We start from the raw sequence: 21,048 nt of genomic DNA on the forward strand, positions 1-21,048 counted from the left end.
TCTCCACACACAAACTTTAATTGCAGAAGAGTTTTATAACTTTAGCAGATGCTGTCTGACACAATTGCTTGTTAAATATCAAACACAGTGCTGTCTGCAGTAAATATTTAGCTCTTGCAATATTCTGTTTGCATACTTCTGCAACTAAAGAAAGAGTATGCTACTGTAAACACTTTGAGCTCCACACTTTTTTTTTATGAAGGGGTGAATGAGGAGCATGCTAATGACTGATGGTGAAAATCGAAATGTTTTGAAACAGTTGTCTCATTTTAATCAGGAAATGATATTCACAAAGAACATTGTCTGAACGTTTGGTCAGGCATCAAGTTTGATCATTGGCTTTGATGCTGTGCCCTGGCATCTTTGCTACTTTACATTCATCATGGTGGTGGTGATGGGGAGGAGGAAGAGAATGGATGATCATTGCATATTCACTGTCTTTTATTGCCAATATGCTTTTTTAATTCATGCTCGGAATCAGAATAGAACTGGAAGGGACCTTGGAGGTCTTCTAGTCCAAGCCCCATATCTGGTATATCCCCATGTCCCCATATTTTATTTTATTTTATTTTATTTTATTTTATTTTATTTTATTTTATTTTATTTTATTTTATTTTATTTTATTTTATTTTATTTTATTTTATTTTAATCCCATTTATATCCCACCCTTCTCCGAAGACTCAGGGCGGCTTACAATCTAAGCACAAATCAAGTGTGCTTAGCAATAGCCTTCATTCTATGTATATGCCTGCTTATTAGGCCTTTGCTTATTAGGGCTTTCGCCCCGCCCCCTAAGTGGCATTATTACAAAGTCAGCTTATTGCCCCCAAAAATCTGGGTCATCATTTTACCTACCTCGGAAGGATGGAAGGCTGAGTCAACCTTGAGCCTGGTGGGACTCGAACCTGCACTAATTGCAGGCAGCTGGTGTTATTTAAGGAGGCATTAGCCCACTGCTCCACCAAGGCTCTGAGTGTCAGAACCCATATATTTCTTGCTTGCTTATATTTCCTATATTTCCCTGACCCAGATTCCATTCTCTTCTCTCCCTGGCTTCTGCCATACTCCTGGAGGGGAGGGGGGAATGCATGTGGGTTTATTGCCTTGACTTCCACTATTGCTACAATGTAAGACATGCTGTGCACCAAAGAATTGAGGCCTTTGAACTGTGGTGCTGGAGAAGACTCCTGTGAGTCCCTTGGACTGCAAGGCGATCAAACCGGTCAGTCCTAGAGGAGATCAACCCTGACTGATCTTTAGAAGGCCAGATCCTGAAGCTAAAATTCAAATACTTTGGCCACCTAATGAGAAGGAAGGACTCACTGGAGAAGAGCCTAATGCTGGGAAAGATTGAGGGCAATAGAAGAAGGGGATGACAGAGAATGAGGTGGCTGGATGGAGTCACTGAAGCAGTAGGCGTGAGCTCAAATGGACTCCAGAAGATGGTAGAGGACAGGAAGGCCTGGAGGAACGTTGTCCATAGGTCACGATGGGTCGGACACAACTTCGCAGCTAACAACAACAAGAAGAAGACATGCTTTCCTGCATTATTTCTTTCTAAACTTTCTTCTCCCTAAACTGTCATCTAGAAAGAGGGGAGGAAGAAAGGAATGTAACCTCCGGCAACTGGCTTATCTCTACACCCTCAGGAGAAGCTGCGAAGAGCTGCCTAAACATCGCTGTTACAACCGGAGCTGGCCTGATGTTATCTCCCTTTTCCCATGATGGACTTAACACCTGGGGTTTGGCCAAGTTGAAACAACTGGACAAACTTTGGGGTGGGGTTTGCTTGGGGACACTTTAACCTATCGATTCACGTGGGAAAACCTCAGATCCTGTCTATTATGCCTGCTATCAGCTTCTCCTAATAAAAGTTCCTTTTGGAAGAGTTTGCTTCCATGAGTTCTGCTTTCTTGGGATGAGGTATTGAAGTGGGCCCTGACAATGAGAAACATACAAAATATTTCTTTTCATTATTTTCAGGGACTAGCAGTATCAAGGGCAGAGCTCTGGTTTACAGCTTACTTCATTCCTTTCTTTCCCAGCACTTCTTTCCTCATCTTTTGCTACCAAAATGGAAAAGACATAAAACATACAAATAATACTACCATCTCCACTACCAAAATCTTACTGTCTTTTTAAAATTCATTTTTTTCCCCTTCCCCAGACTGGATTTTCTCCTGTAGTTAAATAATAGAATAATAGAGTTGGAAGGGACCTAGGAGGTCTTCTAGTCTATCCCGCTGCTTGAACAGGAGACCATATACAATTTCAGGCAAATGTCTGTCCAGTCTCCTTTTGAAAGCCTCCAATGATGTCACAATCACAACTTCTGAAGGCAAGCTGTTCCACTGGCTAATTATTCTCACTGTTGGGAAATTTCTCCTTAGTTCTAGCTTGTTTCTCTCCTTGGTTAGTTTCGATCCATTGTTTCTTTTCGTGTCTTTTGATGCTTTGGAAAATAGTTCGACTCCCTCATCTTTGTGGATGACTTTGTCTTTGTAAATGAAAGGCTATCTACCATAGGTTTGGATCAAGATATCTGTTTTGAACCTCACTGTACCATTCAGAATGTACAGTTTACAAACAGAATGATGGACAATATATAAATTTAATATTTTTTTTAAAAAATGAATAAATAATAAATAAGTAGAATATGCGAAACATTTTGCCAGGCCCCAGAAAATTGCTGGTTTCATCAAAGCACTTTTCAACCAGCCTCAAGTATTTACATGCAATATTTTATTTGTAATATTCCAATAGCAGCAGAATTCGGCTATATTTATCCATAAAAATAAATATCTCCCTCCCTCCTTCCAGATCTTCCGTCACAAGAAGTAAGTTGGTTATGCCTTCCATTTGGAGACTTTGGAGTAGGAATGAGAATAGAACAAGCCATGCATTTTAAATAAAAAGTAAATCATCATATCCTCTGATACCTTGCTCTTAAAGTTTTATTGAATTCAGGGCTGTGTCAATTCATATTACTGGCTGATGAGGAAATTAATATTTCATCAGGAGCCAAGCTAAACTCGAGGGAATCTTTACCTTGTAAGGAAAGGAAAAGACAGCAAGGAGAAGCTGCCAACAGCAGACTCAGCAATTGTAATATATATTTGAAAAGGAGTATTTGTAAAACCTTTTTATTGCTTCTCAATAGAGAATGTCATTAGCTGGCTGGAATCATTGTTAGATGCTGCGTCATAAAAAGCTGTTATGGGGACTTTGCACTGGTGTTGTGCCAGCTTGTGTATTTATTTGCTATATCTCCTTGCCCTTCTTTCTGAGTATATATATATGGATCTTTGGTCATTCGGGTTTTTTCCCACGTAGAATTGAAGGTGTAAGAGCAACATTTCGACGGAATCCCATCCGTCATCCTCAGGCTGGTGGCTTCATATATATATATGCTTCTGTAGGGTATTTTCAGCAAAAGTGCCATCACATTACAATGTTCCGAGTTATCAAAATACTGTATGTGATATACAGCTGGAATTGAGGTGATAATATCATTAGATCACTGAGGTGAATTCAGAGAGCTATTTCAAGGCATTCTTTAGCAAGATTAGGTTTTCTAAAACAATTCAAAATGAATTGAGTTTTCTGGGGGTAACAGGAGATTCAGAATGGTTGGTACATTTCACCAAGTGGGAATTAAACAAGAGAGCTTCACTCTGAAGAACTAGGTTTTGCACTAATTCGGAATGGGCATTTGAATGTGGATTTACAGTAGGTGGCAAAGGTGGATTCAATAGGTGGGCTCAGAACATTAAGCAGGATTGCCATCATAGAATACCAGAGCTGTAGGTATGACTGGAAAGCTAATTAATACTAGATAGATAGATAGATAGATAGATAGATAGATAGATAGATAGATAGATAGATAGATAGATGATAGATAGATAGATAGATGATAGATAGATAGATAGATAGATAGATAGATAGATAGATAGATAGATAGATAGATAGATAGATAGATAGATAGATAGATAGGCAGGCAGACAGACAGACAGACAGACAGACAGCAGACAGATGACAGAGATATTCCAGAATAAAGTAATTAAGTAATTACTCAGCTAATTAACCTGAGTTCATGCAGAGCTTAATAGAATCTTTGTTTATGCCCAATATATAAAATAATCACAGGCAAAGGGCTTGCAAACTCTAAATACTTGAAAACTGTTTATTTGATTTATTTCACCATTTATTCAGGGCCTCAAGATTAGGGTTGGTGGAATGTTTAAATCTTGAGAAAAAAGGGAAGGGGACAGAATTCTCATTTTATTTTGTTCTACCAGAAAAATGTCAAACACTGTTTGACATTCTATAATGGGTCCCTCCAATCCATCTCTTTTAACTGATCTAGACATGTAAAGAAGACACAATGATTGTAATGTGAATAGTTCTAAGGGAGAATGCTATATGTTTATCCCATATAATGTATATATCTGCTATAGTTTCTGGTATTTAGACTGTGCTTAGTGCAGTCAAACCTGTCTGATGCAGAATTAATGGCAAAAGAAAAACAAATGTTATTCAGGAATGTCACAAATATGTAAAACTAGTATTGCCTCCAAGAAATCCATAGAAGGTAATAACTAGCAGAATAAAGGACAAACAATAGCTGTAAATACCAGAGATTACAAAAATGGAATCATCACATCTCAACAATCAGAAGTATCCATCTGCCCTGCCTTACAGTTAGAAGGCTTAAATCTCATAACTCATAGTTGCACAACAAATTTGAAAACCCATTATAAGTAATTTAAATGCATATGAATATTCTATGTCAGTTGAAGCATGTATTTGTATCTCTGGGAACAAATATTACAAAAAAAAGACCCACACAGACACCCAAAATATTTTTCTCTGATTGACATCACCAGATTCTCAGTTGCCTTAAACCAACATCATTCTTCACCAGGCAATGGAACTGGATTGAGTGATGCCATTTAATGAGGTAGCTCAAATAATTGAGCATGTAAATTACTGTACTCTAATTAATACATTCTAGACAGAAAACACCACGGCATTTTTCTTTTTATATCTATCTATCTATCATCTATCTATCTATCTATCTATCTATCTATCTATCTATCTATCTATCTATCTATCTATCTATCTATCATCTCTACCACATGTTAAACACTTTGTAAAATTTCTTCCAACTTTAGTTTGCAAAAAAATATAGTCATCCATAATTTTTACCCTTGGTCAAGCAAGAATGGATTTGGATGTGCTTTGGGGCAACATTTCTCATTAGAAAAAATATTCATTTCCCTATACTATTGCTATCTTGTTTAGCCTGTTGCTTTATACAAGTTAAAACATGCCATTTGAAAGAGTGCAATTTACAGTTCTTGAATGGTAATTTGTAAATATAATGTTTTTGAGTCTGCTTTGGGGCAGAAGTAGTTATGATGAAATTTCAATCAGAATGCAGTTTGAAATGATCTGGAATACTATCTTTAAATCCAATAAACGCAGCTCAAGCTATTAATTCTGAAAAGCCAGTAGGCAAAGTAATATATTTATAGAAAGTCAATTTATCTATTGAATCCTGATGTTTTCTTTCTAAGCCTCTTAAAGATAACAAAGAAGGTAGAGATGATCTGTCTGTCTGTCTGTCTGTCTGTCTGTCTGTCTGTCTGTCTATCTATCTATCTATCTATCTATCTATCTATCTATCTATCTATCTATCTATCTATCTATCTATCTATCTATCTATCTATCTGATGCACTAATATTCCATACAATCAGGATATCAGAGGAAGTACACAAAGAGTTAACACATTTAGTCATACATGCATACATTTCCATACACACACACTCACATGCATTTTGCATATATACATATGCATATGCATCACATATAAATGTCATTCTTATGTATGACCAAAGCAGCAGCATCCTCCAACTCAAGGAAAATATCTGACTTGAGAGAATTCCAATACTGTTTCAAAAATTCTGAAGAACTTTAGGGAAACATAGATAAACAACCACCAATTCCCTGCAACATTTGCTCATTCGATTTATATCCTGCCTTTCTATTCTAGAGAAATGCAAATGATGCTAAGAAAACAAGCTGTAGAACGTATATTATTAAACAGAGGGAAAAGTGGAAGAACATGGGATTACTGTTTAGCATTGCCATACTGAAAATCAACTGTACATTTGATTAGCTATCTGGGTTGCCAAATTATGCTTGAATGTTTTCAGAGAGCACATTAGTCAGACTTGTAGTAGTACGTCTGTTGATGTTTTTCACTACCTTCTCTTCTCATTGATTTCATATAGATAGCAATAGCATTCGGACATATACCACTTCTCAAAGTGGCTTACAGAGTCAGCATATTGCCCCCAACAATCTCATAAGGATGGAAGGCTGTGTGAAGTGGTCAGGATTGAACTCCTGTCAGTGGGTAGAGTCAGCTTGCAACACTCATTCTAATCATTGACATCTTGGCTCAGGTAGTGGTGCCCTGACAATCAACATTTTCAAGGCAGTGGAGCTGTCAACATAGAGACTGGAATTTCTGTGGAAAATTGGATGAAGAAGGGGTTATTGTATACATAGATTTGAATCACTGCTTACCCAGATCTTTCCAGAGAGATAATTCTCTATGGTTCTATTTTTTTCCCATTTCAAATACTGTATTATTTGACATTATCCAACTACCACTCTATAACCCAACATTGCCCATAAGATGATGGCGGCCTGATAATTACTATTTTTCACTGGTATTTAAACATCTTTCAAGGAAGTCATTTTTTTGTAAACTAAGTTGTAAACGTTCTTAAGTAGTTCCAAAGCCAGGGGATGATTGATGAAACAATGTGCTTCCTATAAACTCTTTCAATACTGCATGGAATGTAGGCAATAAACTTGTACATCTCTTTTGGAATCTTGATACAACAGAATTAAATTTCCTAAGGGCTGTTATCATTCTTGTCAAGGACATAAGCCTTTAGCACCTTACTTTCTTAGTTCCTATATTTCGGTCCAAAATATAGCTAGTGTTTTTAATGTATTCATAGATAAGTAGTCCCAGTCATTGCTAGAGAGCCTGCATAGTATTGATAGAATTTCATAAGAATGTATTGAGAGCTATAAGTGGGGTATGGGCACCCACAGACAGAATACATGAATTTTGAGAGCTATCTCTTCATTTCCTGAAAATATTAAGGTGTTTTAAATATTCTTGAAAAGGGACAATGATACCTAGTATAATTTAAAGAATATAGACTATAGAAAATATCCTATTAGCCTGGGATCTATCTGGACAGAAACTTATCTGTTATTTTCTAAAACCAATTAAACAATCCTATAATTCTGTTATAGTCAACATTTTATCCCATCCTCTTTTCCTGATCTGGTTTAATTTCATGATCATTTTATTCATTAACTTGAAAAAAATGCACTAGTTATCCTATTGTGACCTATAAAACCTAACCTTAACACACACTTACACACACAAACACACACACACACACATATATATAAACCTAACATGAGGATGCTTCCTTATTATGCCAATTATACCTATTAAATGTGCTAAAAATAAATCTAATAGGTATTGCTTGAAGGACCTGATTTAAGATACAGAACTTTTATTGATGAAGTTCACCAGTGACAGTTTTTTTCAATTTAAAAAAAACCATCATAAAATCTATACAAAATGTGTAAGTTAAAAAAAAATCTCACTTGATATGTGGACAGGAGGATTCAAAAGGGGGAGAAAGCTAGAAAAACTCATCAGAGAAAGGCGTCAGGGCATCTTCACATTACACTTGCGTACAAAGCAAACTACACAATAAAAGATGTATAAAAGGTAAAGGTAAAGGTTCCCCCGCACATGCATGCTAGTCGTTTCCGACTCTAGGGGCCGGTGCTCATCTCCGTTTCAAAGCCGAAGAGCCAGCGCTTGTCCGAGGACGTCTCCGTGGTCATGTGGCCGGCATGACTAGACACCAAAGGTAATTTACCGTGTAACCTGGCCTTGTAAATGTTACTTTAGTCCTAGATGAACAGAACATCTTTGTATATTGTTTGAAATAAAACAGCATGGAACCCTAAATTTATTTACATTGGGAGATATCTATGGATGGGATACAGCCACTAACAAAACCCTACTCTTGTCTAAAGGTAAAGGTAAAGGTAAAGGTTCCCCTGCACATGCGTGCTAGTCGTTTCCGACTCTAGGGGCCGGTGCTCATCTCCGTTTCAAAGCCGAAGAGCCAGCGCTTGTCCGAGGACGTCTCCGTGGTCATGTGGCTGGCATGACTAGACGCCAAAGGCGCACAGAACGCTGTTACCTTCCCACCGTAGTGGTCCCTATTTTTCTACTTGCATTTTTACGTGCTTTCGAACTGCTAGGTTGGCAGAAGCTGGGACGAGTAACAGGCGCTCACTCTGCTACGCGGCACTCGGGATTCGACCCGCCAAACTGCCGACCTTCTGATCGACAAGCTCAGCGTCCTAACCCACTGAGCCACCGCGTCCCTTAAAAGATGTATGGACTGATACGAAAGAAGTCAAACTTGGAAGGCAGTTGCCTAATTTCCTCCAGTTTTTTAAAACGTCTCAAAATACCTCCCTTGGTCTCAGCAAGACCATTTTATTTCAATTCAGACTTTATTTGAAGCAATATTCATTGCCAGTTTAAGCAATAAAGCAGCTGCTCCTGGCCATACACATGTTTTCATGTACTATATGCTTTGGTAATAACATCAAGTGCCTGAATATTTCAGAGTTGTTTCTGAGAAGCCTAAACTTGATAATTCTGAAGGGGAACTTAATTTCAATTCACTAAACCTCTAGCAAACCTGTGAGCATTCATACACAGTTCTTCTATCTTTTATGTATCTTGCTGTGCAAATCAAAGGTGTTAGCCACAATATATATTCTGAGGTTTTCACGGGTGTTTGTATGTAGATCTTTGGTCATTTGGGTTTTTCCCCACATAAAATTGGAGGTATCAGGGCAACGTTTCGACGAAATCTCATCCGTCATCCTCAGGCTGGTGACTTCAGCTTCGTTCTTCTATATATATATCTGTAAAAAAAGCCTGAGAAGGTGAGTGTACAAGACAAGGTCTATATAAACCTGGCAATCTCTGCAATCTAAAAGATTATTCCATGAAATAAAAGTCTCCCAGAATGAAAGTTATATTATTTAAAGAGGCATTAATTTGTTAATATGAATGGGGTTTTTGCAAAAGAATAAAATTATGGTTTGATAAGACCTAACAAGTCCTTAATTTAACATTGCAATTTATGTAAGAATGATTACTGTTAAGTTTATTTTGTATGCAGAAATGGAAGCATTAGGGAGAGGAGGAAGGGGAGGAGGGGGAGGAGTCTGAAATGGTTTGTACATGTTTAGTACATCATCTAAACATGTACCAGGGACGACTTCCCATCGCCCAGTGCGCTCACACAGAGAGGGCCTCCTCAGGGTGCCGTCAGCCAGACAATGTCGGCTGGCGACCCCCAAGGGGAGGGCCTTCTCTGTGCGAGCACCAGCCCTTTGGAACCAACTTCCCCTTGAGCTTCGGATGGCCCCGGACCTCCGGTCCTTTCGCCGCGACCTCAAAACTTTTCTCTTCCATCAGGCTGACCTGGATTGATGATGGGTTTTTAAATATGTTTTAATTTTTAACTGTAGTTAATTTATTTTGGGGCTGTTATTTAATTCTTTTTTAATTTTTGTATTGTTGTTTTTATTGTTGTAAGCCGCCCTGAGTCCTTCGGGAGATAGGGCGGCATATAAGTCCCAAAAATAAATAATAAATAAATAAATCTGTAAAAACATAATTTATAATCGGACTTGATTCACAGGAATTATTTTCGAAGGTGCTTCATCACTTTTCCTGAACAGGTGTGTTTGTACATACATATGTTTGTTCTGACATATTCTAAGAAAAAGCCCATTTGGGTTGATTTTTTTTAAAAAAAACAGATCATATTAAGTTCATCCTTGGCCATAGCTTTCTTATTTTCAAATCAAAAGCAGAGGTCACCAATTGTTTCCATTTCTGAGAAAAACAAAAGCACAAGTCTATGTATACTTATTTAAAAGCAAGTCCCCAGCTTGTTGAATGGGGCTCACAGCACAGTAAAATATACTTTGGATTGCTGTCCTAATTGCTTGCATATCCCATTATAGAATTCAATATATGAATCCACTGAGGAGGTGACACTTAATTAGCCAGAAGCTTTACTCTTGATTTTATTGTATTTGTTTAGCAATTATGGGTTACCTTAAAGGGCAAAGGTTTCCCAAGGTGGCTTGCAAAAGATTATTGGTTTCACATATAGAGCAGGATAATTTAGTTTACCTTTCATACATGGAACATTGCACTGATTCATGGTGAAGCACTTGCATTCTTCTAATCCAGGACACCAAGAAACGTCCATATTCCATACTATTATTTAGCGTCTATGCCTGAATAATGTCAGTTCATATACCATTCCCTATCTTGATTTTATATCTGTCTCTCCTAATTTGGCTGATGAACTGCATCAGTTGAACAGCATTATAGTAACAGAGCCCTCATTTGCAAACAATGCTCCCATATTTAACCTTTTCCATCTCCAGACAAACAGGAAGGGAGGGAGGGAGGGAGGGAGGGAGGGAGGGAGGGAGGGAGGAAGGAAGGAAGGAAGGAAGGAAGGAAGGAAGGAAGGAAGGAAGGAAATTCCTTTATCAGACTGCTTGTAAGTTTGGCAGGAAAGCACGAGACCCTCCCTTTTAAAGCAAGGCAGAAGTACATTCCTCATATAGGATTTTTAAGTGTACTCTTGAGTATTCTCTGATATATCAGAAAGAAATAAGAAAGCTCAGAATTTATTGCCACTGCAATCTTCCAGCTACGTTATCAAAATCATTTCAGGGGCTCATCTCATTCAATAACACCCCCCCACGCACACACACACACCATCATCTTCATTTTCATCTTGAGTCTGTCTGGAAGAGTTCTCAATTTATGGTGCATTTCCTCTAGTGCTATGTTCCATTATCTGTAAAACTTTATCCTAATAATAGAAAGATATAGGAATGTCAATAGCCTAAAAATCAAATAAAGTATAAGCAGTAGGTAGCTGAACCAGTCAGATGCTGTTTTTTTTTTTGGGGGGGGGGGAAGAGTTTATGTATGATGTCTAATAAAAAAAAATATGATGCCACTAATGCATCCTGAATGCAACAACATGGATTTGTAACAAACGTCATTTAAATTCAAGCTTAAAATAACAATGCACCAATTAAATTGTTTTGCATGAAACACAATAGCATATGAAACACCAACATATGTTCAAAGATGTATATTTCAAAAAGAGCGAATATTAGACAGAGAGAATAAAATGAGACTGAGTGACAGATATGATTTCAGACTAATGATTTATTCTTTAATTTTTGGCTACAAACATACAAATGCACACACACACATACAGAAATGGAGAAGCAATATTGTTTTGAGAAGTCATTTGTAATCAGAAAATCTAAGAGTTGATTGCACAAAATTACACAGATTTTAATAACAAACTACAAAGCGTCTTTGCTTCTGGATGTGAAAGCTTAGTTGCAAATAGGTGATATAAATATTTAGAGGTTCAGAAAGAATGTAAGATTAAACCTGTTTTTTTTTAAAAAAAATATTTATTAGAGTGCAAGCTCTCTGCTCCTATTGGTTACATAGCAACAAAACAGATTTTGGTTCAGGTATAATTAGAAAATATTCACATTGCCGGTAGAGGGCGTTGTTGAACTATTGCTTAGCGGTGGAACAACCTGCCTCCAGAATCTGTGAATGCTCTAACACTGGACGTTTTTAAGAAGAGACTGGACAGCCATTTGTCTAAAATTATATAGGGTTCTGCCTGAGTGGGGGATTGGACTAGATGACCTCCAAGGTCTTTCCATCATCATCATCATCATCATCATCATCATCATCATCATCATCATCATCATCATTATTATTATTATTATTATTATTATTATTATTATTATTATTATTATTATTATTATTATATTAGCAGACTTCATTAATGAACACCAACTACAGTCAGAAGGCATGATGGAAACTCCTCAATTGTACAGCCTATGGACAGACTTAATCATAGTTTCAACTGGGAAAAGAAAAAGAAAAGGCTAAAAAAGAAACAAGAAGACCAAAACACCTTATTGCCAGAAATCAACAACCAAATAAGCAGGGATTAATATCAGGATCAATACCAGACCAACAATCAAGCACTAAACAATATCCAAATCAAGGGACTACCGACTCAAACAAACATCCAAATGGTAAACAGCAGACTAATCACGGCTTACCAAGAAGGAAACAACACTTCCACCAGTGCTGACAGGGCAAGATGCTGTATATAAACAAAGATCAAAGCTCACTCCTGCCTAGCACTAATGATATTACCTGGTTGGGTAATATCTACAAGAAAACAATGAAGCTCAGAGACCACCAAGGACTCCATATAGGTGTTTGGAACATGGCTCAAGATCCAAAACAAAGCAAACTCACTTGGAATTCCAGCAACAAAGTTTGATTTCAAAAGAAGTGTTTGCAAAGGCCTGGTGGACTGAAACACAGACAGGAGTTCAGCCACACCTTACAGAGCTGTTTGACACATTTTTATATCCTATCCCCGATGCAGATTCCACCTCCCCTATCGCACTCAACGCCCCTTCCGTAATCATCAGATATACTTTCCAGACCGCCTAAAACCACTGTTCTTCCCATGTTCCAGGAAGCCCCTTTGTCCATATCCTATCTTTCACCATCTAATTTTCTGTTACCACAGCCCATCTCCTATAGTTGTTTCAATATTTCCTCTTGCAATTTGTAACTTCTGCTTTTCACATTTGTACCTGTCAATACTCAGATAAAATATTATTTCTGATTTTCAGTTGGCTTCTGCTTCAACCTTTAGACTCGATAGAAATTTCTGAATAATGCTTTTATTCCTTTCATAGGTATTTTCAAAACTTCATTCTTTAGATGAAAATTCAAGGTAATAATATATCAAAATCTGCCTTCTGATTTCCCTAAAGGTTTATCAATGTCTTTCTCAGAATTTACCATGCCTCTCCTGGCTAGCTAAAAATTTCAGGGAATAATGTGCAGTTCAGCCATGAAGCATGCATCCTTGGGAGATGCATCCTTGGGAGAGGATATGGTCCTTCCAATGCTTAACAAGGCTATGGTCCATCATCTTCTCAGGAAACTGTCATGACACACAACCATTTTGAATAATTTCTAATCCATCTCCAACCTTCCCAGTCTTGTTGTTGAACCCAGGCACTGCTTTGGTTTTCCTTGGTTGTGATACACTTCGTTTGTTTCCTTTTGGGGTTGTTGTTCTCATTTTACCTTTGTTTTGTAGGAAACTTTTACATTTTGTTAGCCAGCCAGAGCTGTGTGTGTCTGATGTAAGCCATATAATTCAATTAAAGCCACAAAACAGACAAATAAAGATCTGCACCATTTTGTGATAAATTTGAACTCACTGTACTGCTGCAAAATGATGCAGCATGCTACATCTTTTTTCTTCTGTTACATATCTCAAGCTCATTTAGTTGCCCAAGCTTACTGATATCACATATCTGAAAGAAAAGCATCTCACAAGGACAATTTAGTGAAACTCTTTTATTTCAAGAGATCTCCAGATAGTTACATGTACCTCTTGACAAATTCATAACTAAGACAGCAGCAAGAAAGCTACAGACCAGTCATGAGAATTTCATCAAAGCATTCTTGCCCTATACATACATATACCCAAGGGCATATTTTCCATCAAATCAAATGAAATTGTTTGGGGGTGGGGGGAAGCAGAACTTTTCAACATAATGCCGATTCTGTTTGAATACTTGTACAAGATACAGCCATTCCACCACCATTTTAAATATATTTGAGGCAGACTGGAGGAAAGCAGAAGATAGTGCTATTTTCCAGACAGTAGCAAAACATCTTTTGAGGGAGAGAGAGTGAATAGGGGGGGGGGAGACTTTTGGTGCACTGCAACAATATTCTACTAATCCCTGTATGATGTTATCCTTGACAGAGTAGTAAGTCAGCATTCATAGGCCTTTTCCCCAAGATGGATTGAGTGAATTGAAGCAGGGAGAGAACAGCATGTCAAGCACATTTTTTTTAAAATGAGAAGCAAATTCCCCGAAACATAGGGTAGTCTTCCTTGAAAGATGATGATGATGATGATGATGATGATGATAGATAGATAGATAGATAGATAGATAGATAGATAGATAGATAGATAGATAGATAATAGAATTACACAGAAAAAGAGAAAAAAGGAAAAGGAGGGGAAAGAGGAGAGAAAGAGAAAGAAACACTATATATACTGTAGATAAATATTGTAGATATCTATATAGATATATTAGATGCAGGGCTTTTTTTCTGATAGAACGCTCAGAACGGAGTTCCGGCACCTTTTTTGGATGGAACCTTGTAGGATAGGCAAGGCGGGTTGTATGACATATGTGAGTTCCGGCACCTTTTTCTTTTACAAAAAAAAGCACTGGTTAGATGACAGATAGATCATAGACAGACAGACAAACAGACAGACAGATACAGTAGATAGATCATAGAGATACAAAGAGAAAAAGGAAAGGGAGGGGGGAAAGGAGAGAAAGAGAGAGAGGCACTGTAGATACTGAAGATAGATCTTGCAGATAGATATAGATTAGATGATAGATAGATGATAGACGGACAGACAGACAGATAGATACAGTAGATAGATTATAGAGATACAGAGGCAAAAAGAAAGAAGGAAAGGGAGGGAAAAAAGGAGAGAAAGAGAGAGAGAGAGACTGTAGATTGATATTGCAGATAAATACTGGATAGATAGATAGATAGATAGATAGATAGATAGATAGATAGATAGATAGATAGATAGATAGATAGACGATAGATAGATAGATAGATAGATAGATAGATAGATAGATAGATAGATGATAGATAGATAGATAGATAGATAGATAGACGATAGATAGATAGATAGATAGAGAGAGAGAGAGAGAGACAATAGATAGATAGATAGATAGATAGATAGATAGATAGATAGATAGATAGATAGATAGATAGATAGATAGATAGATAGACGAGAGAGAGAGAGAGAGAGAGAGAGAGAGAGAGAGAGAGAGAGAGAGAGAGAGAGAGAGAGAGAGAGAGAGAGAGATGATACAGAGTTAGAGAGAAAGAGAAAGCAGAAAGGGAAGGGAAAGAGGAGAGAGAGAGAAAGCAAGACAGCAAGATTGAATGTGTGTTTTCAAAGGTTAGTTGACAGTTAATTTTCTTGCATTACAGCTGGGTCTATGGCAACATCAGGGTTTAAATGGAGGTGTATTTAGCAGCAGAAGTGTCATAAAATCATTGTATAGTGGGGGCGGTCTATGACTTCAAATTTCAAAATCCTAGCCAGGAAACTGATGTGTGCCTTTTATATTAGAAAGAAAACTCCCGAAAAGCTTTAGACATCCTTCTCCAACTGAAACAGTGTGTGCAGCATCAAATTTGTAAAGAGGCATTTTGGGACTCAATAAAAGGAGAGTCAGCTACTCCTGCCAGCCAGGATTTGATTGTTCTCAGGTGAAATATCTAATTAGTGTTTGTTTCTTTCAGAGGCTACAAACCAGTAATCAAAATGTAAGACAGTATTGCAAGCAGTATGTTCTATAGTTTTGTCAATATGGTGGTCAAAAAAACAAAACAAAAAACAAGAACAGTCTTTTCCAACTGAGCAATAGTTGCTGAAGATCTCATGCTGATAGAAACCCTTTGAAGCCATTTAAGCTTCCTTGAATCTCAATATCTTTTCAGTTTAGGACTAGTCTAAAGTTAGGAGAAAGAAAGAAAGAAAGAAAGAAAGAAAGAAAGAAAGAAAGAAAGAAAGAAAGAAAGAAAGAAAGAAAGAAAGAAAGAAAGGAGGGAGGGAGGGAGGGAGGGAGGGAGGGAGGGAGGGAAGAAAGAAAGAAAGAAAGAAAGAAAGAAAGAAAGAAAGAAAGAAAGAAAGAAAGAAAGAAAGAAAGAAAGAAAGAAAGAAAGAAGGAAAGAAAGAAATGTTCAATTTGGTGTGTTGGTGTGGGTCTTTGGGTTGGCGCACTTGAGGGTGTCATGCTCTGCTGTGTCCCCACTCTGATTTTTTTTCTTAGTTCATATGCCAGCTTCCCATCTATGGCCAGCTCAATTACAAATGTTCAATTAAATACTCTACTGTATATAAACTATATATAGAACTGTATCTATCTATAGTTAAATAATATAATCTACTTTTTATTTTTATTTTATTGTATTTTTTCACTTTTCTTTGGGGGAAAAAACACTTTGTATATGTTTTCTTTTGACAATGCATTTTATCTATGTTTTTCCTCTGTCAATATTGCAAAATATTTTTTTTCAAAAATACTGTACATATTTAAACCCACTGCTGCTTATTGGCTTTGAGATTTAGTTCAAACTGATAATGCTTATTTGAAAGAATAAAATAAATTAGGGCCCAATATTCAGATGACTGCTTCTTTACATACCCATTGGCTCATGTCTACTGAAGTCCTCTTGGAGTCTTTATTAACAAAAAAAAATATGGATATTACCAATGGCTATGGAACATTAGAAGTGTATCCTTGGCTGTAATCCTATATATATATATATATTATTCATCCTTCTATAATTGTAAAACTGACAAAACATTACCCAGAAATGTTCAAAAGTCTTTATGTAATATTAGCATATTAAAAAAAATATTTAAAATGCATGAATTATTTTATTTCATATCCCTGTGGCAATACCATAACTTATCAGAACAACTTGTCATAGGAGAGCTGTTCCATGCTAATCATATTACCATTAACTAATGTGTTGTTTTTTTCTGAATGGCATGAGACAGTAGATTTGATAAATCTTACTTCTTAGAAGCTCAAAATTTGCCAGAGAATTACCACACAGCTTTAACTTAAGTCTTAGGTAAAATTTATTTTCTTCAGGGGATTCCTGACATTGTAAGTCATCTTAGCTAGAGTCAAATGCAGTGGACATGCTGATGAGAACTTTAAAATGTGAAAGGATTCAAGGAACAGTAAATATGGAATCCAGAATAAGAAAGAATCAGAACATGGAAGTGGTAAACTCACAGAATATAATATTAGGTAAATATATATATATATGGTTGTGCAAGCCAGTGACAGATATAGTAATTTTGCATATAGTGTATAATAGTTAATAGTATTAGTAAACTAGTATTTTGAGTGGATTGTATTGCCCTCCATGAATTTTGCAATAACTGTGCGTAGCTAACAGCAGAGCATTCAAGCACATTCAGTACATATCATGTAATTAAAATGATAAACAAACATTAGAATTGATAATACAGAATATGGACAAATGCACTGGGTAAGAACCCAGTGTCAAAATGACTAATATGTTTCCAAACCTATCTTTATGTGTCTCAATTTTGCATAGTTCATGCTTTTTTTCCGCATTCTGAGAAACAAAAAAAGAATGACAAATCCCTCTTTCCCACATTTGCCCACATCCTCTCCATTTTTTTATCATCTACTCTGCTCAGCAAGACTTGGCTGAACCCAGCTGGCCAGTTGTGGTGTACAAAGAAGGAAGCCTTCCTCCAGCCCATTACAAAAGGCTGAACAGTTGAGATTTACTTCAAGACTACTGATAGGACAGTATTATCTACTGCAAGTTTGCCATAACAAACTCTTGGCTTCTGTGGAGATCCTACTCTACCTAATTCATACAGCTGTCAATTATTTGCTGATTGGAATGCTTGGGTCTCCAAGTTTTGTTTCCGAAAGTTTCATGAACAGGCTAGGTGAAGTGGCTCGCGGGGGCAAGGATTACGCAGAGACAGCAGGCTCGGGTTACAGGTTTATTGAGGTACACCCGACAAAACCTCTGCCGGTTTGTGTTCTTTATATAGCCAGCTGGAAGTTGTTTCCTCCAATCAGCGGCTCGGCTTCTCCCGCCGGGGCGCTGGGCCAATCGGCTGAGTCGGCTTCTTGACAGCTAGAGTCCTCGTGCTGCGCTGTCAGCTTTCGCGCTTGCGCTGTAGCCGGTGGCAATTTGACAGCTGTCAAATTGCCGCGTGTTTCCCTGTCAGCCGTATTACCTCATGTAACCAACTCATTAACATTAACCAGTAACATTAACATTAACATTAAACATTTGACATTATTATATATATATCACTAGGTAATATCTTAAGCAGAGTTTAGGGGATGTCTATGTCAGTGTTCTTCTGTTTACAAGGGCTTCAGGTGTGGGTGTGTCAAGTGAAGGTTTTGTGATGGGTCAGGTGAGAGTCATCAGAGAGAGGCTTGTGATGGGTCATGAGCAGTGGTGGGATTCAGCCGGTTTGCATCACTTCGGCAGAACTGGTAGCTATTTTTTTGTTGGCCAGGCCCAGAATGGACTTCTGGAAGCAGCATCCACACACAGAACCAGTTGTTCACATATCTGAATCCCACCACTGGTCATGAGTTTATTGAAGGTTGGCACTCCACAAGCAATTCCATCAACAGTCACAACCCACAAGCTCAGAGAACAAGCTACAGATATACCCGAGCTACAGATATTCGCCACTATGGAAAACTAAAGCTTTTGTTGAACTTTCCAACAACTGGGAAACAGAGTCTCAGCAGCATCTAGACATTCCTATTCACTGGCTGGTTTTGGAGATGCAGTCATTGTGCTAATCTCTGCCAATGTTTTAACTGATATCAATAAACATCATGTACTTCCAAAAATGAGATGTGGGAAACAATTAATTGACTTGAACTTTGACTGTAGACTACAGATCCTATTTACATAGAATAGTTGATTATGCTTGAGATACGACTTGACTATACTTGTGCCATACGAACCCAAATTTTTGAAATGTGATTAGTACTATCACTCCATTTTTGTACTTTGCTTGCAGTTGTTTAAGCAGAACATGAATATCATAGAGATACCCTTTTGAAAATAGCTAAAAAATAAATCAGCATCCACACTGAAATTTCATCCAAGGGTTTCCTTAGTTGTATCCTGTCTAATTCACCTCAGGTGAATTGAAAATTATTTATTCATGTGGTCTGCATACTTCATATAAGGCCATCCCAGGATGAAATGGGAGATTGATGCTCTAGTGCAGGGGTGTCAAACTGCTGGCCCACAGGCCGGTTGCATCATGTGGAGGCCGCACCCAACCCAGCTCTGGCAATGCAAAAAAGTCACAATACATTGCGACTCGTCATGTCGCAAACTCGGTGAGTTTGACACCCATGCTCTAGTAGAATGCAAATAAAAAATTGGTAATTCCATTAATTTTGTAAATGAATGAAGGCAAATTGGATAAGAAAGAATCAGCCTTTTGGGGGGGGGCAATTTGATGTTAAATTGTTACTTAATAAGTCAGTTAGATGCCTATGGCCTCCTATCACATTAAATTGAAGAAGGAACTGTATAATATCTTATGTCTTCCTAGAATACATGTGATGTTTCCTGGAAGATGACTAATCTCTTGGGCTCTCTCAGAAATGTAGAGTCAGTTTTAATGTAAAACTGGCTGGTAAATCTAAGTAGAAATGTCGGTATCAATTACTTTATGAGATATCAAAGATTCTTACTACATAATGCATTGTAGATTTAAGTCAAAGGCAGCGACAAACATTTTGGACGTCAGTTGAATTTGTTGTTTTTAAGCTGTAAGAAGCAGCTGCAGGGGAATAACTTCCTCCTGCTAACAATGGAATGCAGTTCATTTCTGCCGGATTGATAATATCATCAAAGTAAGCTAATACACCATTAAATAATGGCAGTATGGCAAACAAATCAGTCTGTTTTAATAAATAGAAAAGAGGTGCTGTATTCATCCTCACACAAAGCTCAAAGTAATTTTTTTCTAAAATATTTTGATGCCTAGTCAACACTAGTGTTTATACTTTATGCACATCTGTATTTCCTGAACTCTGAAAAAATAGTTTCTTACATATGCAGACTATTCTTTGTTGTATCCTGTCTAATTCACCTAATTCACCTCAGGATATTGAAAATTATTTCTTCATGTGATTTGCATGCTTCATCTAAGGCCATCCCATGATGAAATGTGAGATTAATGCTCTAGTGCAGGGGTAGGCAACCTTGGCACTTTTGTGACTCATGGACTTCAACTCCCAGAATTCCTGAGCCAGCTATGAAGTCAACGAGTCATAAAAGAGCCAAGGGTGCCTAGCCATGCTCTAGTGCAGGGGTGTCAAACTCAATTTCATTGAGGGCCGCATCAGCATTGCGGTTGCCCCTCAGGGGGCCGGGTGGGTATGGCCAGGGTGGGCGTGGCCTACTGGGTGGGCATGGCTAGAGTGCGTATGGCCTACTGGGTGGGCGTGGCCAGCTCTACATCGTTCGCATCAAGGGTGCCTATGGGGGCCTGGGCAGGAGTGGGACAGATCTGAGGGTCTCTGGCAGGAGGAGGGTCTCTGGGCCAGGGCCAAGGCAGTGGGGGCCGTTCCCTCACTGTTTCCAGGATGGCTTTGCGGGCCACATGAATCCACTTCGCGGGCCGGATCTGGCCCCCGGGCCTTGTGTTTGACATGTCTGCTCTAGTGTAATGCAAGTAAAAAATTGGTTATTCCATTAATTTTGTAAATCACTGAAGGCAAATTGGATGAGAAAGAATCAACCTTTCGATTCAATATAGCACTATGATTATTCTTTGTTAGTGTAATTTATCTTTTTCATGTTTCCTCCTACTGTTTTTTTTTCCAAATGGCATTATTTCTTTTCTTTTTTTTCATAGCAAGAAAGACCACTTTGCAATGGTGTTCTCAGTTTCAAAAACCAAAAAAGATTTTTAACTGTCCCATTTACATCTTGACATGTGTATATATGTGCAATATTTCTGGAAGGATTAGTAGTCACTTGAAGAAACATGATATGTGTGGACACACATAAAAGTTTCCTCAATGACTGTCAGCTTGAATGTCTATGGAAATTCTCAATTATCCAGGCTGTGGTTGTCCCAAAGGTG

The sequence above is a fragment of the Vipera berus genome (assembly GCF_964194415.1).
Source record: "Vipera berus genome assembly, chromosome: 4".
Lineage (NCBI taxonomy): Eukaryota > Metazoa > Chordata > Lepidosauria > Squamata > Viperidae > Vipera > Vipera berus.